Raw genomic sequence first — 13,250 nt, 5'->3', positions numbered from 1 at the left:
ATCTCCCCCCTTTTCATGGCCATGTAATATTCCTTTGTGTATTTATGCCAATTTTTTCCTTACCCATTTGTCTTGGCTATTGTAAATAATGCTGCAATAAATATAGGGGTGCATATATCTTTTTGAGTTAGAGTTTTCATTTCCCCTGGGTAAATAACTAATAGTGGAATTAATATTTCTATTTTTAATTTTTGAGGAATATCCCATATTGTTTTCCACAGTGGCTACAGAAGTTTTCATTCCACCAACAGTACATGCGGGTTCCTTTTTCTTCATATCCTCTCCAACACTTGTTTCCTGTGGTTTTGACACTAGGCTTGAGGTAAGCCTGTATAACTATATATATATTTCCCTCTTATAATTGCTTTTGCTGTGTCCCATGATTTTGGACCATTTTTTTTCTTTTTTCATTTGTGTCAACGTATTTTTTCATTTCTTTTTTGATTGCTTCATTGACTTATTTGTTGTTTAGTATATTGTTTTGTCTCTGTATGTTTGTGTTTTTTCAAGTTTGCTTGTGTTTGTGTGATTTATTTCTAGTTTTTTCTACTGTTTTCAAAAAAGATGGATGGTATATAATTTCTATCTTCTTAAATTTATTGAGGCTTATTTTATTGTCTAATATGTGATCTATTCTGAAAAGTGTTCCATGTGCACTTGAAAAGAATGTGCATTCTGTTGTTTGGGATGAAATGTTCTGTATATATCTGTTATATCTATCTGATCTAATGTGTCATTCAAAGATATTATTTCCTTATTGATTTTCTGTCTGGATGATCTATCCATTAATGTAAGTGAAATGTTAAAGTCCCCTGCTATTATTGTATTACTATGGATTGCTTCCTTTAGGTTTGTTATTAACTGCTTTAAGTATTTGTGTGCTACCACATTGTACACAAAAATAATTAAAATTGTTATATCCTTTTGTTGGATGATCCTTTATTATTATGCGATGCCCTTCTTTGTCTCTTATTTTAAAATCTATTTTTTTTTATGGGCAGCCCCAGTGGCTCAGTGGTTTAGCACCGCCTTCAGCCCAGGACATGATCCTGGAGACCCAGGATCCTGTCCCATGTCAGGCTCCCTGTGTGGAGCCTGCTTCACCCTCTGCCTGTGTCTCTGCCCCTCTCTCTCTCCTCTCTGTGTTTCTCATGAATAAATAAATAAAATCTTAAAAAATAAAATAAAATCTATTTTTTTTCTGATATTAATTGCTAATTGGCTTTTTCTTTTTTTGCCTCCATGCTGCCTCCATGGTGAATGTTTTCCCATCTGTTCACTTTCAGTCTGTATGTCTTTAGGTCTAAGATGAGTCTCTTATAGGCAGCATTCAGATGGGTCCTGTTTTTTGTTTTGTTTTGTTTTATCCATTCCACCACTCTATGTCTTCTTTTTTTTAAGATTTTTTATTTATTTACTCATGACAGACACACACAGAGAGAGAGAGAGGCAGAGACACAGGCAGAGGGAGAAGCAGGCTCCATGTAGGGAGCCCGGCATGGGACTCGATCCAGTATCTCCACGATCATGCCCTGGGCCAAAGGCGGCACTAAACCGCTGGGCCACACGGGGGCTGCCCACTCTATGTCTTTTAACTGGAACATTTAGGCTATTTACATTTAAATTAATTATTAATAGTTATGTATTTATTGCCATTTTTTAAAAGATTTTTATTTATTCATGAGAGACACACACGGGGGGGGGGGGGGGCAGAGACATATGTAGAGGGAGAAGCAGGCTCCATGCAGGAAGTCTGACATGGGACTCGATCCTAGGTCTCCAGGATCACACCCTGGCTGAAGGCGGCGCTAAACCACAGAGCCACCCGGGCTGCCCATATTTATTGCCATTTTAAAATTTTGTTTTCTTGGGGAGCCTTGGTGGCTCAGTTGATTGGGCATCTGCATTCATCTCAAGTCATGATCCCAAGGCCCTAGGTTTGAGCCCTGAATCAGGCTCTCTGCTTGACAGGGAGCCTACTTCTCCCTCTTCCTCTGCCCACCACTTTGCCTGCTTGTGCTCTCTCTTTCTCCTTCTCTGTCAAATAAGTAAATAAAATCTTTTAAAAAATATTTTCTAGTTGTTTTGTAGTTCTTCCTTGTTCCTTTCTTCTTCTCTTGCTCTCTTTCTTTGTGATCAATGAGTATAGTGTTTTGTTTGGCTTTCTTTCTCTTTACCTTTTGTGTTCCTATCATAGGTTTTGGGTGTGTGGTTACCATTAGGTCCATATATAATATCCTGTAAATAACAGTCCATATTAATGTTACAGTCATTTAAGTACAAACATATTCTTAAAAATAAATACAACCAAAAAAAAAAAAAAACCAGAAAAAGGAAAAATCTTCTTTCTTTCACTTATTTCTTGTCCTCTTCCTTTTTTTTACTACCTTTTCCATATTTTATGTATGTGTTGTTATATTTTACATCTTTTTATTCGTGTTTTTCTTATGTCTAATATGGCCATTTCTTTTCTACTTAAAGAAGTCCCTTTAACATTTATTGTAAGGCTGGTTTAGTGGTGGTAAGCTCTTTTATCTTTTGTCTGGGAAACTCTTTATCCCTCCTTCAAATCTGAATGATATCCTTGCCAGGTAAATTATTCTTGATTGTACGTTTTGGATTTTTTTGTTTTCCAGCAATTTGAATATATCATGCCCCTCTCTTCTGAGTCACAAAGTTTCTGCTGATAGCAGTAAGTCTTTTCTTGCAGGTAACTTTTTGTTTCTCTGTTGCTTTTATGATTATCCCTTTATTTTTAACCTTTGACATTTTAATTATTATGTGCCATCATGCGGACCTCCTTGTGTTCATCTGGTTTGAAACTCTCTGTGCTTTGTCTCTTGGACTTGAATTTCTTTTTTTTAAGATTTTATTTATTTATTCATGAGAGACATAGAGATAGGCAGAAACACAGTCACAGAGAGAAGCAGCCTCCCCGTGGGGAGCCCACTGGGGGACTCATTCCCGGGACCCCAGGACCATGCCCTGAGCTGCAGGCAGATGCTCAGCCACTGAGCCACCCAGGAGTCCCTGGACTTGAATTTCTACTTCCCTCCCTGGGATCAGGAAGTTTTCAGTTACTATTTCTTCAGATAACTTTATTCCACATTTCTCTCCCTTCTTCTTCTTCTAGGACCCCTGTAATGTGAATATTTGCTCACCTGATATTGTCCAAGAGATCTCTTAATCTATTATCATTTTAATTTTTGTCTCTTTTTGCTCTTCAGCTTGTGTGCCTTCATTACCCTATCTTCCAGATTGCTGATACATTCTTATTGCTCAAATCTACTGTTGATTCCATCTAGCATGCTTTTTAATTTCAATTATGGTACTCTTCAGCCCTGATTGGTTCTCTTTAATATTTTCTATCTCTTTATTTAAGCTCTCACTGAGTTCTTCTATTCTTTTCTCCATCCTAATATGAATCTTTATGATCATTACCTTAAATTTTTTTATCAGGCATATTGTTTATTTCTTTTTCATTTAGTTCTTTTTCTGAGTTTGGTGTTGTTTCTTTTGGAGTGTATTCCTCAGTCTCTCCATTTTGCTTGACTTTCTGTATTTGTTCCTATGGATTAGGTGGAATGGCTACCTCGCATAAAGTTGAAGGAGTGGCCTCATGTATGGTATTCCCTATGCAGACTGTATGTGCTTAGTGACTTTTTCTGGTTGTCTGGAGCTGTGATTGCTTGCTACCCTTAAAGCATGGCATGTCTCCATCTCTTACTATTCTCTTGACATTCTCTCTATCTTTGGTTGTTCAGTAGCTATTAGTCAGCTGTCAGTTCTTCTGGGGGAGTTGTTCTATTAATAGGTGTAATTTGGCGTGTTCCATGTAGGAGATTAATTCAAAGTCTTCCTACATCAGGCTTGTCTTGAGTCCAAAATAGGCATTTTAGGTGACACGGACAAATTATGCAATAACTTCATAATTTGTTCATTCTTCTTCCCATGCTCTCTGCCAGGATACTCGCAGCACAGCAGCCAAAATGATCCTAACTGTATGTTCCCTGAGAGCAAAAAATGTTTCATTTCCACAAGGTTTGACATACAGATGTTCAGTGCCATGTATTGGTTGAAAAAAATATGTTCTCCTGAGTTTAGATTCATGCAACCTATACTTTCTGCCCTTGAGTCTCCAGTTTCTAGCTGCAGGGCTCCAAAGTAGCCTGATTTTTACAAATAAATAAAGACAATTCAGTGGAGAAAGAACTGTCTTTTTAACAAATGGTGTTAGAATAATGGGACATCTACACACACACACACACACAAAAGGAGAAAAAGAATCTAGACACAGATTTTATACCTTTGACAAAAATTAACTCAGAATGGACCATAGACTGAAATGTAAATTAACAAATTGAACTTTATTAATTTTTTTCCTCTATTCAGAGAATTAAAAAGTGTACTGCAGACTGGGAAAAAACTTTGCAAAACATATCTAATAAAAGTCATGCATCCAAAATATAGAAATAATTCTTACACTTTAAGAATAAGAAAATAAGCAATTCAATTTAAATATGGGCAAAGGAAACATCTAATCAAAGAACATGCAATACACATGGCAAATAGACCTATAAAAAGATACTCAACATCATATATCAGGGAATTTCGAATTCGAAAAAATAGTGAGATATCACTACACACCTATTAGAATGGCTAAAATCCAAAACATTAAAAAGAACAACAACAAAAAAAACCCCTAACATCTACAAATTTTGGTGAAGATGCAAAATTTGGTGAACTATCATTTATTACTGGCGAGAATTCACAATGGTTTAGTCTTGCAACTCATACCTTGGTAGTTTCATTCAAAACTAAACGTAGTCTTACCATATGTACCAAAAATTACATCCTAGGTATTTACCCAATTGAATTAAAAACTTATGTCTACAGAAAAACCTTAATGTTTATAGTAGATTTACTTAAAATCACCAAAATCTAGAATCAAAGAAAATGTCCTTCAATAGATGAAGGAAAAATCATGGTATATCCATATAATGAAACATTCAGTGATTAAAGAAATGAGCTATCAATCCATGAAAAGGCATGAAGAAACTTTAAATGTATACTGCTAAACAAAACAAACAAGTTTGAAAGTGCCACATACTTTGTTAGCCAATAATATGACATTCTGGAAAAGGCAAAACTACAGAGGGGAATAAGATCAGTGGTTTCCTCGGATCAGAGGGTGATAGAATAAATAGAAGATAAAAGTTTCTTTCTTTCTTATTTAGCAGACAAGGCATGAAGAATACAAGAATGTTATAGCATCTGTTCCAGATTCTTTCTGCCTTTGCCTCCATTTTACATTGTGTTTACAAGGTTAATGTACTGATATCAACATTTTGCAAACAAAAAAGTAACAAAGATTGAAATCAGGTATGATCCAGCTCCTTTTTATTTAAGAGAACTGAATGGAAGTTAAGTCTATCACACCATCTGGCATCCTTTGGGCCAGAATTTAGACCCAAGGCAGCATGTCTTTGTGAAGAAGCCTGGTAAATTAATGTGCTGTTCTGAGAAAGGACATGCTTACATTAAAAAAAAAAAATTAAAAATATTTTTTTAAAAATGATGTATTTCTATAAATGAATATTTCCCAGCAAAATATCTGTTTACATGGAAGAAGGAGAAAATAAATATTGGGACACTAACTGGTCTTGACACATGTGGTGACCTATGAGAATCAATTTCCTAACATTAATCCAAGATTGCTTTCTGTGATAAATGCAGTTATCCCATGCTGAATCTTTTTTTTTAATAGTACTGATTTGGTTTATTAGCATTTAAGACTTTTTTCATGATAGAAGTTGGCCTATACATTTCCTTTCTTATATTATTTTAGTTTATTTTAGTATTGGAGTTATGCCACTCTCAAAAAATTTAATTTAGGAATAAAAACATTTTTTTTCAAATTTCTCTTTTTCATATACCCTGGCATTATTTTGTTGAAGTTGGGTCTGTTTATTTCACAAATTTACTACCAACCAAAAACCACTTTAGTTACTTTTTTTTCTGAGCATACAGATAGCCTGTATGAACACAATCTAAAATGATAGTTGATTGTTTTTCCTCTCCTCCAGTTGCCAAGTTGAAGACAGATTTTGGTTGCTTTGTAAATTTTTCTTTTGTTTCTCTCTCACTTTCAGTTTGGTGTTTTATTTCCCTTTTATCCTCCCAATGCCAATGAGATACTTTTTTTTTTTTTCCAGCTCTAGTAGGAGTCCCTTATTTGGGTTCCTAACTTCAGGCTATCTTGTTAGGCTAATTCCCATACAACTATCAAAGCAGAAATTTCAAGGTATCCAAGTTTTTCAGTAAGGTCAAGGTAGGCTTTGATGATTGGTTACTTTCTGGATGTTCTTCCTATTTTTATTCCCTGTGGAATTCTTTGTTATCTTGCCACTTCAGCAACGTGAGTATAAACATGTGTAGTCTTCCTGCCCCACACACTTCAGGTTTTTAGCTGTTTCAAGTGTCAAAGTCAGTCTACCTTATTGCCAGAAAGGGAAGTGACAAAGGGTATCTAGATCATCTCTCTTACTGTTCCTTCATTCAGTTTCTGTCATTAAATAGGGTCAATTATTTATCTCTGTTATCACATTTATCAATGTAATTAGAATTTGCATATTACTTTTAGCAAAATGTATAAGTAAACAACAAAAAAGAAATTAATGTGTAATGTTCCAGATAATTGCTTCATTCATATTTTAAGTAAATGTGTTGCCTAATGAATATATCAGATTACGTGACTTAATTGTTCATAAATCTTTCACTGCTCCGTCAAATGAAGAATGCTCCTTGTACTCCTTAATCATACATTAAACAATCCTCGGGACACATAGGCGACTCAGTCAGTTAAATAGCCAACTCTTGATTTCAGCTCAGGTCATGATCTCAGGGTCATGAAACTGAGCTCCTTGTCGAACTCTGCGCTAGTGGGGAGTCTGCTTGAGGGTTCTCTCTCTCTCTCCTTCTCCCTGTCCTTCCCCTTGCTCTTTCTCTCTTTCTCTTAAGTAAATAAATAAATCTTTAAGAAATTCTCAAAAACAGTCTCAATGCACGTTTCTCATTCATACAGTTCGAGCTACTCTACAGAACAGTCTGCATTGTTTCATGAAAATTATCTTCACTGTCTTGCATTGCTCACTGTGATACTGGGATACTCCACCTGGATTGAGTTTTAATCTTACATACACCTATCAAAATCTTACTTGCTATTAATGCCTCAATCACTTTTCAGATCCACTAACCATATGTAGAATCATTTCATCTATATTACCAAAACTTGTTTTCAACAACTTTTTAAAATAATATGACTTTGTAATTCATATTATAATCATTACTCAGTATTGCCTATCTGTCTCTCTAAACCATGTCACTTCTGAGGACAGAGATTGTGCTTCAATCATGTTGTAATCTCCCTAGCAATCTGGAACTTCGCTCATTAATGGACTTGTCAATATACACTTATTGAATTCAGTTGTCTTTCCCTCTTTCTGTTTTGGCGAAATCATAGCATAACAAGTATAGATTCCTAAAGCTATGTGTGTCAAGCTTTGGAGATATTTTCCACTGATATTTAAACTTAAATAAAATAGAATAAAACCAAAATAAATAAATAAAATAACAAGCAGAGAGGACACTTTAACAAAACAACAAGGGGATTTTTATGAGTGGAAGGCTTTAGGCTGAAAGGCAGAAGTCTCTGTGGGCCTCTTAGAACTCTGCAGCTGTACCGCTGGCTGCAGTCTACAGTTCACGAGATATTTTCTAAGTCTGTTGTTGTTATTAATTTGAGGAGAAGAGGTCTCTGTAGAGGAAAAAAATCCAAGATTTTTGTTTCCTTTTCCATCACTCACAGTCACTGTAATGTCAACACCATTTAGGTCAAATTTCAGGCCTTCCAAACGTGCAGCTTCATCCAGCTGCAAGAACTAAAACTTTGCAAGAGCACTACAGCCTGACCAATAAAATATGTCTGAGGGTGTTAGTAACAATTAGCAGGTGTGTACCTTCTCCAGAAAGTTTTCATATGACATGAAATGCATAAAGTAGAATACTTTGATTTTATAAGAATTACACATAAGCAAATATATATCTGTTCTTACTAATGGATCTCAAAGAATTGGAGTTATTCAACCATGTAAATATATGTTACAAACAGGCACCTCAACCCTCATCAAAGATTCCTTCTTGGATAAGATCATTGGGCTCTGATGCCCTCCAACTTATCCTCAAATCCCTTTTCTTCCATTAGCAGGAGGATTAAAATCCTCTTCAAGTTATTTAATTTATTCAGCTTTGGTTTCTCCACATATAAAGTTGAGATTATAATATCAAATTGATGGTGCTACTATGAGAATTCAATGCTGTAACACAAGAATTGATTCTAGCCCAAGATGGGCAATCATAAAATGTTAGCAGTTATTCTTTAAATTATTTTATCATTATTAAACTACAGATGGGCTGCTATCCTCTGTCTGATGTCTTTTCTGTCTTCATCTTCATCATGTTGTTTAGTGGCTTCATCATGCATGCTTCTTCTTGGCCTTGAGCCACACACTTCCTCTCTACTCTGCCAACATGCATGCGATTAATCAGGTCAATAATGTACTTTCAATCCACCTACATCTCCCTCCTCTTTGTTCTTCAGCTCTTTCCACTTTACCAATCTCCACATTTCAATAACCCTACTTCCTGGTTTCTCTTCCCATGTTTGTAAACTGAAGCAAGTCACTAGACTATAGTGACCAAGTCAAGTGACCTTAACTAGGCTCTCATTGTATCTCAGCAAATCTTTTATTTATCACTTGTTGACTCCCTATTGCATTCCTCACTACAGCTGTTCCAAATGTTTCCGCTGTACTCAAGTCCCTAATCCCAATGCTCCTCCCTCCCCTCTTAGCACATAACCTCACCTCCTACTGAGAAAATTGAAACCATCCCAACCTAAGCTTAACCAATTGCTTCTGCTCCTACTCAAAAAATATCTGTGCATCAATCCCTCTTTGCTTTTGCATTATTTGAGGAAATCATTTCTTTTGCAGGAAAACAGCATCATGCTGTGGTGGAGTGCTTAGGGTTTGGAGTCAGACAAAGTTAAATATTCTTTGTTGACATGGTGTGACCCTGACATGTTTTCCAGCTTCACAGCCTCAATGTCATCATCTCCAAAATGGGTGTACAATTTTCTACCTTACAGGGTAATAAAGGATAATTAACAGATTTTTTGGCAGATTGTAAACATTTAACAAATTACAGCTATTATTATTATCTGAAAAGCTGAAGCTTTTAACCTGCATTTTTAAGTCCATCCTAATAAAGATGGCAATGATAATAATGATGATGATGATAAAGGTAAATAATAATCCCCATGTGTTTTCTAGTAAGTTCCTTCCTCATTTATCTCTTTTATTTCTTAATTCTCTAACTCACCCAATTCATTGGCTATTCTTTCTACCTTATGCATGGTAAAACCTTCCTTTTCCTTTGAAAGAAAAATAACAAGCCTGCCCTCTTTTCAAGCTAAAACTCCATTTTTCCAACTTTTGACCAAAATCCTTGAACAAATTTGTGCCTTAGTTCCCATTTGATCTTTTCCATATATTTCTTAAAAGTCTTTAACATAACTTTCCTACCTTACCCAAACTTCTTCTTGAAAAACATATTGAACTCATACTCCTACATACCAAACACCATCATTTCCTCAGTCGCCAGCCTCAAACTCTTTAGCTCTTGTTCTGACTCATGCACTCCCTTCTCTGGCTTCTGTAACTTCATATAAACATTGCTCTCTTCTTTTTTCTCTATATCCTTTATTTTCTATTATTATCCCTTCTATTGCCAAAATTTAGCCATTCTTAAAAGCGTAGGCCTTGGCTTTGTTCCTGTATTTTTCCTGAGCGACCATATTAATTATCATAGCCTTAATGATTAGATTCCCATAGTGGATGCTCATGCTTAGTGAGCACACAGCACAGAACACAACATGCTTTGTGTTCTCTGCCACATGTGTTTTTTTTCTCCTTATCAGTATAAGACTACTCGTATTTTAAGTCTTGTATTCATTTTAATGTTTCTTTTTCTACTTTTTCTTTAAAGCTTCATGCTTATAATTGCCTCTAAATGACTATACCTGAAAGTCCTATATAAGTTAAAATTGAGCATGAAAACATACATTTATTTCCTGAAAAAACTGGCTTTTTCTTTTATATTTATATTTATTTTTTTAAAGATCTTTTTTATTCATGAGAGAGAGAGAGAGAGGCAGAGACACAGTCAGGGGGAGAAGCAGGCTCCATGCAAGGAGCCCAATGTAGGATTTGATCGCGGGACTCCAGGATCACACCCCAGGTGGAAGGCTAGTGCTGAACCTCCGAGCCACCCAGGAATCCCTAGATTCATATTTCTATTAATAATTATTTCATATTCCAAGTCAACCAAGTTTGAAATAGTGAAGATATTAAATCAGCAACAATTAATCATTGATCTCTACCCTGTGACAGATCTGGACACACAGCCGTGAGCACAACAGAATAGTTCCTGAACAGTCTAATATGAAGATACATACTGAAGAATTAATACAAGTGTTATCAATATCAGAAAGGAGGAGTATAAGATATAGTAAAATTTTAGATAGCAATGAGATTTAATTAGACTGGAAAGCTAGTAAAAAGATGTCACTGAAGGTTACCTAAAGGTAGAACTATGCATGGTGAAGAAGCAGAGGAAGCTGAAGAAAAGCAGAAAGAAGACTATTGTGAATCCCTTAATTTGTTTTTTAGATATTTGGTTGTTAGGTATAGAAATGCAACTAGTTTCTGAATATTGATTTTATGCTCTGCAACTTTACTTAATACTATTAATTAGTTCTAAGTTTTTGGTGGAGTCTAGGACTTGCCATATAAAATCATGTCACCTAAAAACAGACAATTTTACCTTTCCTTTCCAATATTGATGCCTTTTATTTCTTTTTCTTGCCTCATTGCTCTGACTAGGACTTCCATTACTATACTGAATAAAATTGGTGAGAAAGGGTACCCTTGTCTTGTTCCTGATCTTACAAGAGCTTTTAACCCTTCAGGATTAAATATGACACTAGCTGTGGGTTTGTCATACATGACCTTTCTTATGTTGAGGTACATTCTTTCTATACCCAATTTGTTGCAAGTTTTTATCATGAAAAGATGCTGCATTTTGTGAAATGTTTTTTCTGCATCTCTCAACATGATTATATGGACTTTATATTTCATTCTATTAATGTGATATATTTATTGATTGATTTTCTTGTGTTGAACCATCCTTGTATCCCAGGGACGGATTCCACTGGATCATAAAGTATGATACTTCTAATGTGCTGTTAAATTTAGTTAGCTAATATTTTACTGGGAACTTTTTCACCTATAATCATCAGGGATATTGGATTGTGATTTTTCTTTTCTTGGAGTGTCACTATCTGGCTCTGGTACCAGGTAACTGCTGGCCTCATAAAATGAGTTTAGCTGTGTTTTTCCCTCTTCATGTTTTGGAAAGAGTTTGAGAATTAGCATTTGCTGTTCTTTAAATGTTCAGTAGAATTAATCTAAGAAGCAATCTGATCATGAATTTTTCTTTGGTGAGAGGCTTTTGATTATTTTTTTAATCTCCTTACTTATTATTGGTCTGTTCAGATTTTCTATTTTTTCCTAATTCAACCTCTCTCTTTTTTTCATGATTAGTCTGGCTAAAAGTTTGCCAACTTTGTTTATCTTTCCAAAGAACCAACTCTTAGTTTCATTAATCTTCCCCATTTTCTATTCCATTTACTTCTGCCATAGTCTTTATTATTTCCTTCCTTCTGTTAACTTTGGGGTTAATTTGTTCTTTCTCTAGATTTTGAGGCATAATGTTGGGTAGTAAATTGAGATGTTTCTTTTTTCTTAATGTATGTATTTATAGCCTTAAACTTTTCTCTTTGGACTTCTTTTGTTACATCTCATAAGTTTTGATATGTTGTGTTTACATTTTTCACTTGTCTTAAAATAATTTTTTATTTATATTTTGATTTCCTCTTATAAAAACTATTTTTTAGGACTCTTCTATTCTGCATGCACTCTCTTATTTGGTTCTGATAATAGAATGGGACTATTATTTTCCTGAAGTTTATTTTAAAATAGATACAGAATTATAAAACAGAAAATATATTAGCCATTTGTTAACTCTGATTTAAAATAAAATCACTCTTGTAGTGACATGAATTTAAAAATCTGTTCAACATTTCTTCTTATAGCCTCCAGTGATGAGATTTACAAAATAATTACCTCCCCTCTCTAATTAATCACAAAGATAATCAAAGTATGTATAAGGACAATATTTGAGAACTATTATTTACACTATTCAAAAAATAGATTATTTAAATAACTTCAAAATGAAAATGGCCAAATAAGTTTATATTATGTAATGCTTTGCTGAAATCAAATAGTTAATTATATCCATTGATACTATGACATCATTTTTTAAACACAGCAAATTAAATAGGAATATCTAGAGTTTAGGGTCTTTAACAGATTATCCCAACATTTCTTTTTGGACAAAGTTATATTATAGAAATGCTTAGAAAATCATATTGAATGATAAATTCCTTTTAATAGATGTCTACCCAAAGAGGAGGCAAAGAGGAAGTCGGGATTAGGAATGTTAGTATAAAGGATTTTAAACTCAGCCATAATGATTTATGAATGGATAAAGAAGGTGTGGTATATATGTACAATGGAACATTACTTAGCCATAAAAGAGAAAGAGATATTGCCATTTGCAACAAAATGGATGACCCTAGATGATATTATGCTAAGTGAAATAAGCCAGTCAGAGAAAGACAAATACCATATGATTTCACTCATATATGGAATTTAAGAAACAAAACAAAGAAATAAACAAAAGGCAGAAACAGACTCACAAATAAAGAAAACAAACTCTCAGTTGCCAGAGGGAAGAGGGTAGAGGATGGATAAAATGTTTTTGAAATAATCTCCCCCGTGGGGCCTGAGGTGACCTCAAAAATGGTTCGCTACTTTCTGGACCCAGAAAACCCTACAAAATCATGCAAATCGAGAGGTTCAAATCTTCGTGTTCACTTTAAGAACACACGTGAAACTGCCCAGGCTATCAAGGGTATGCATATCCGAAAAACCACCAAGTATCTGAAAGATGTCACTTTGCAGAAACAGTGTGTGCCAGTCTGTCACTACAATGGTGGAGTTGGTAGG

Source organism: Nyctereutes procyonoides, unplaced genomic scaffold (genome assembly GCF_905146905.1).
Source record: "Nyctereutes procyonoides isolate TBG_1078 unplaced genomic scaffold, NYPRO_anot_genome, whole genome shotgun sequence".
Taxonomy (NCBI): domain Eukaryota; kingdom Metazoa; phylum Chordata; class Mammalia; order Carnivora; family Canidae; genus Nyctereutes; species Nyctereutes procyonoides.
Note: the sequence above shows the minus strand (reverse complement) of the source record.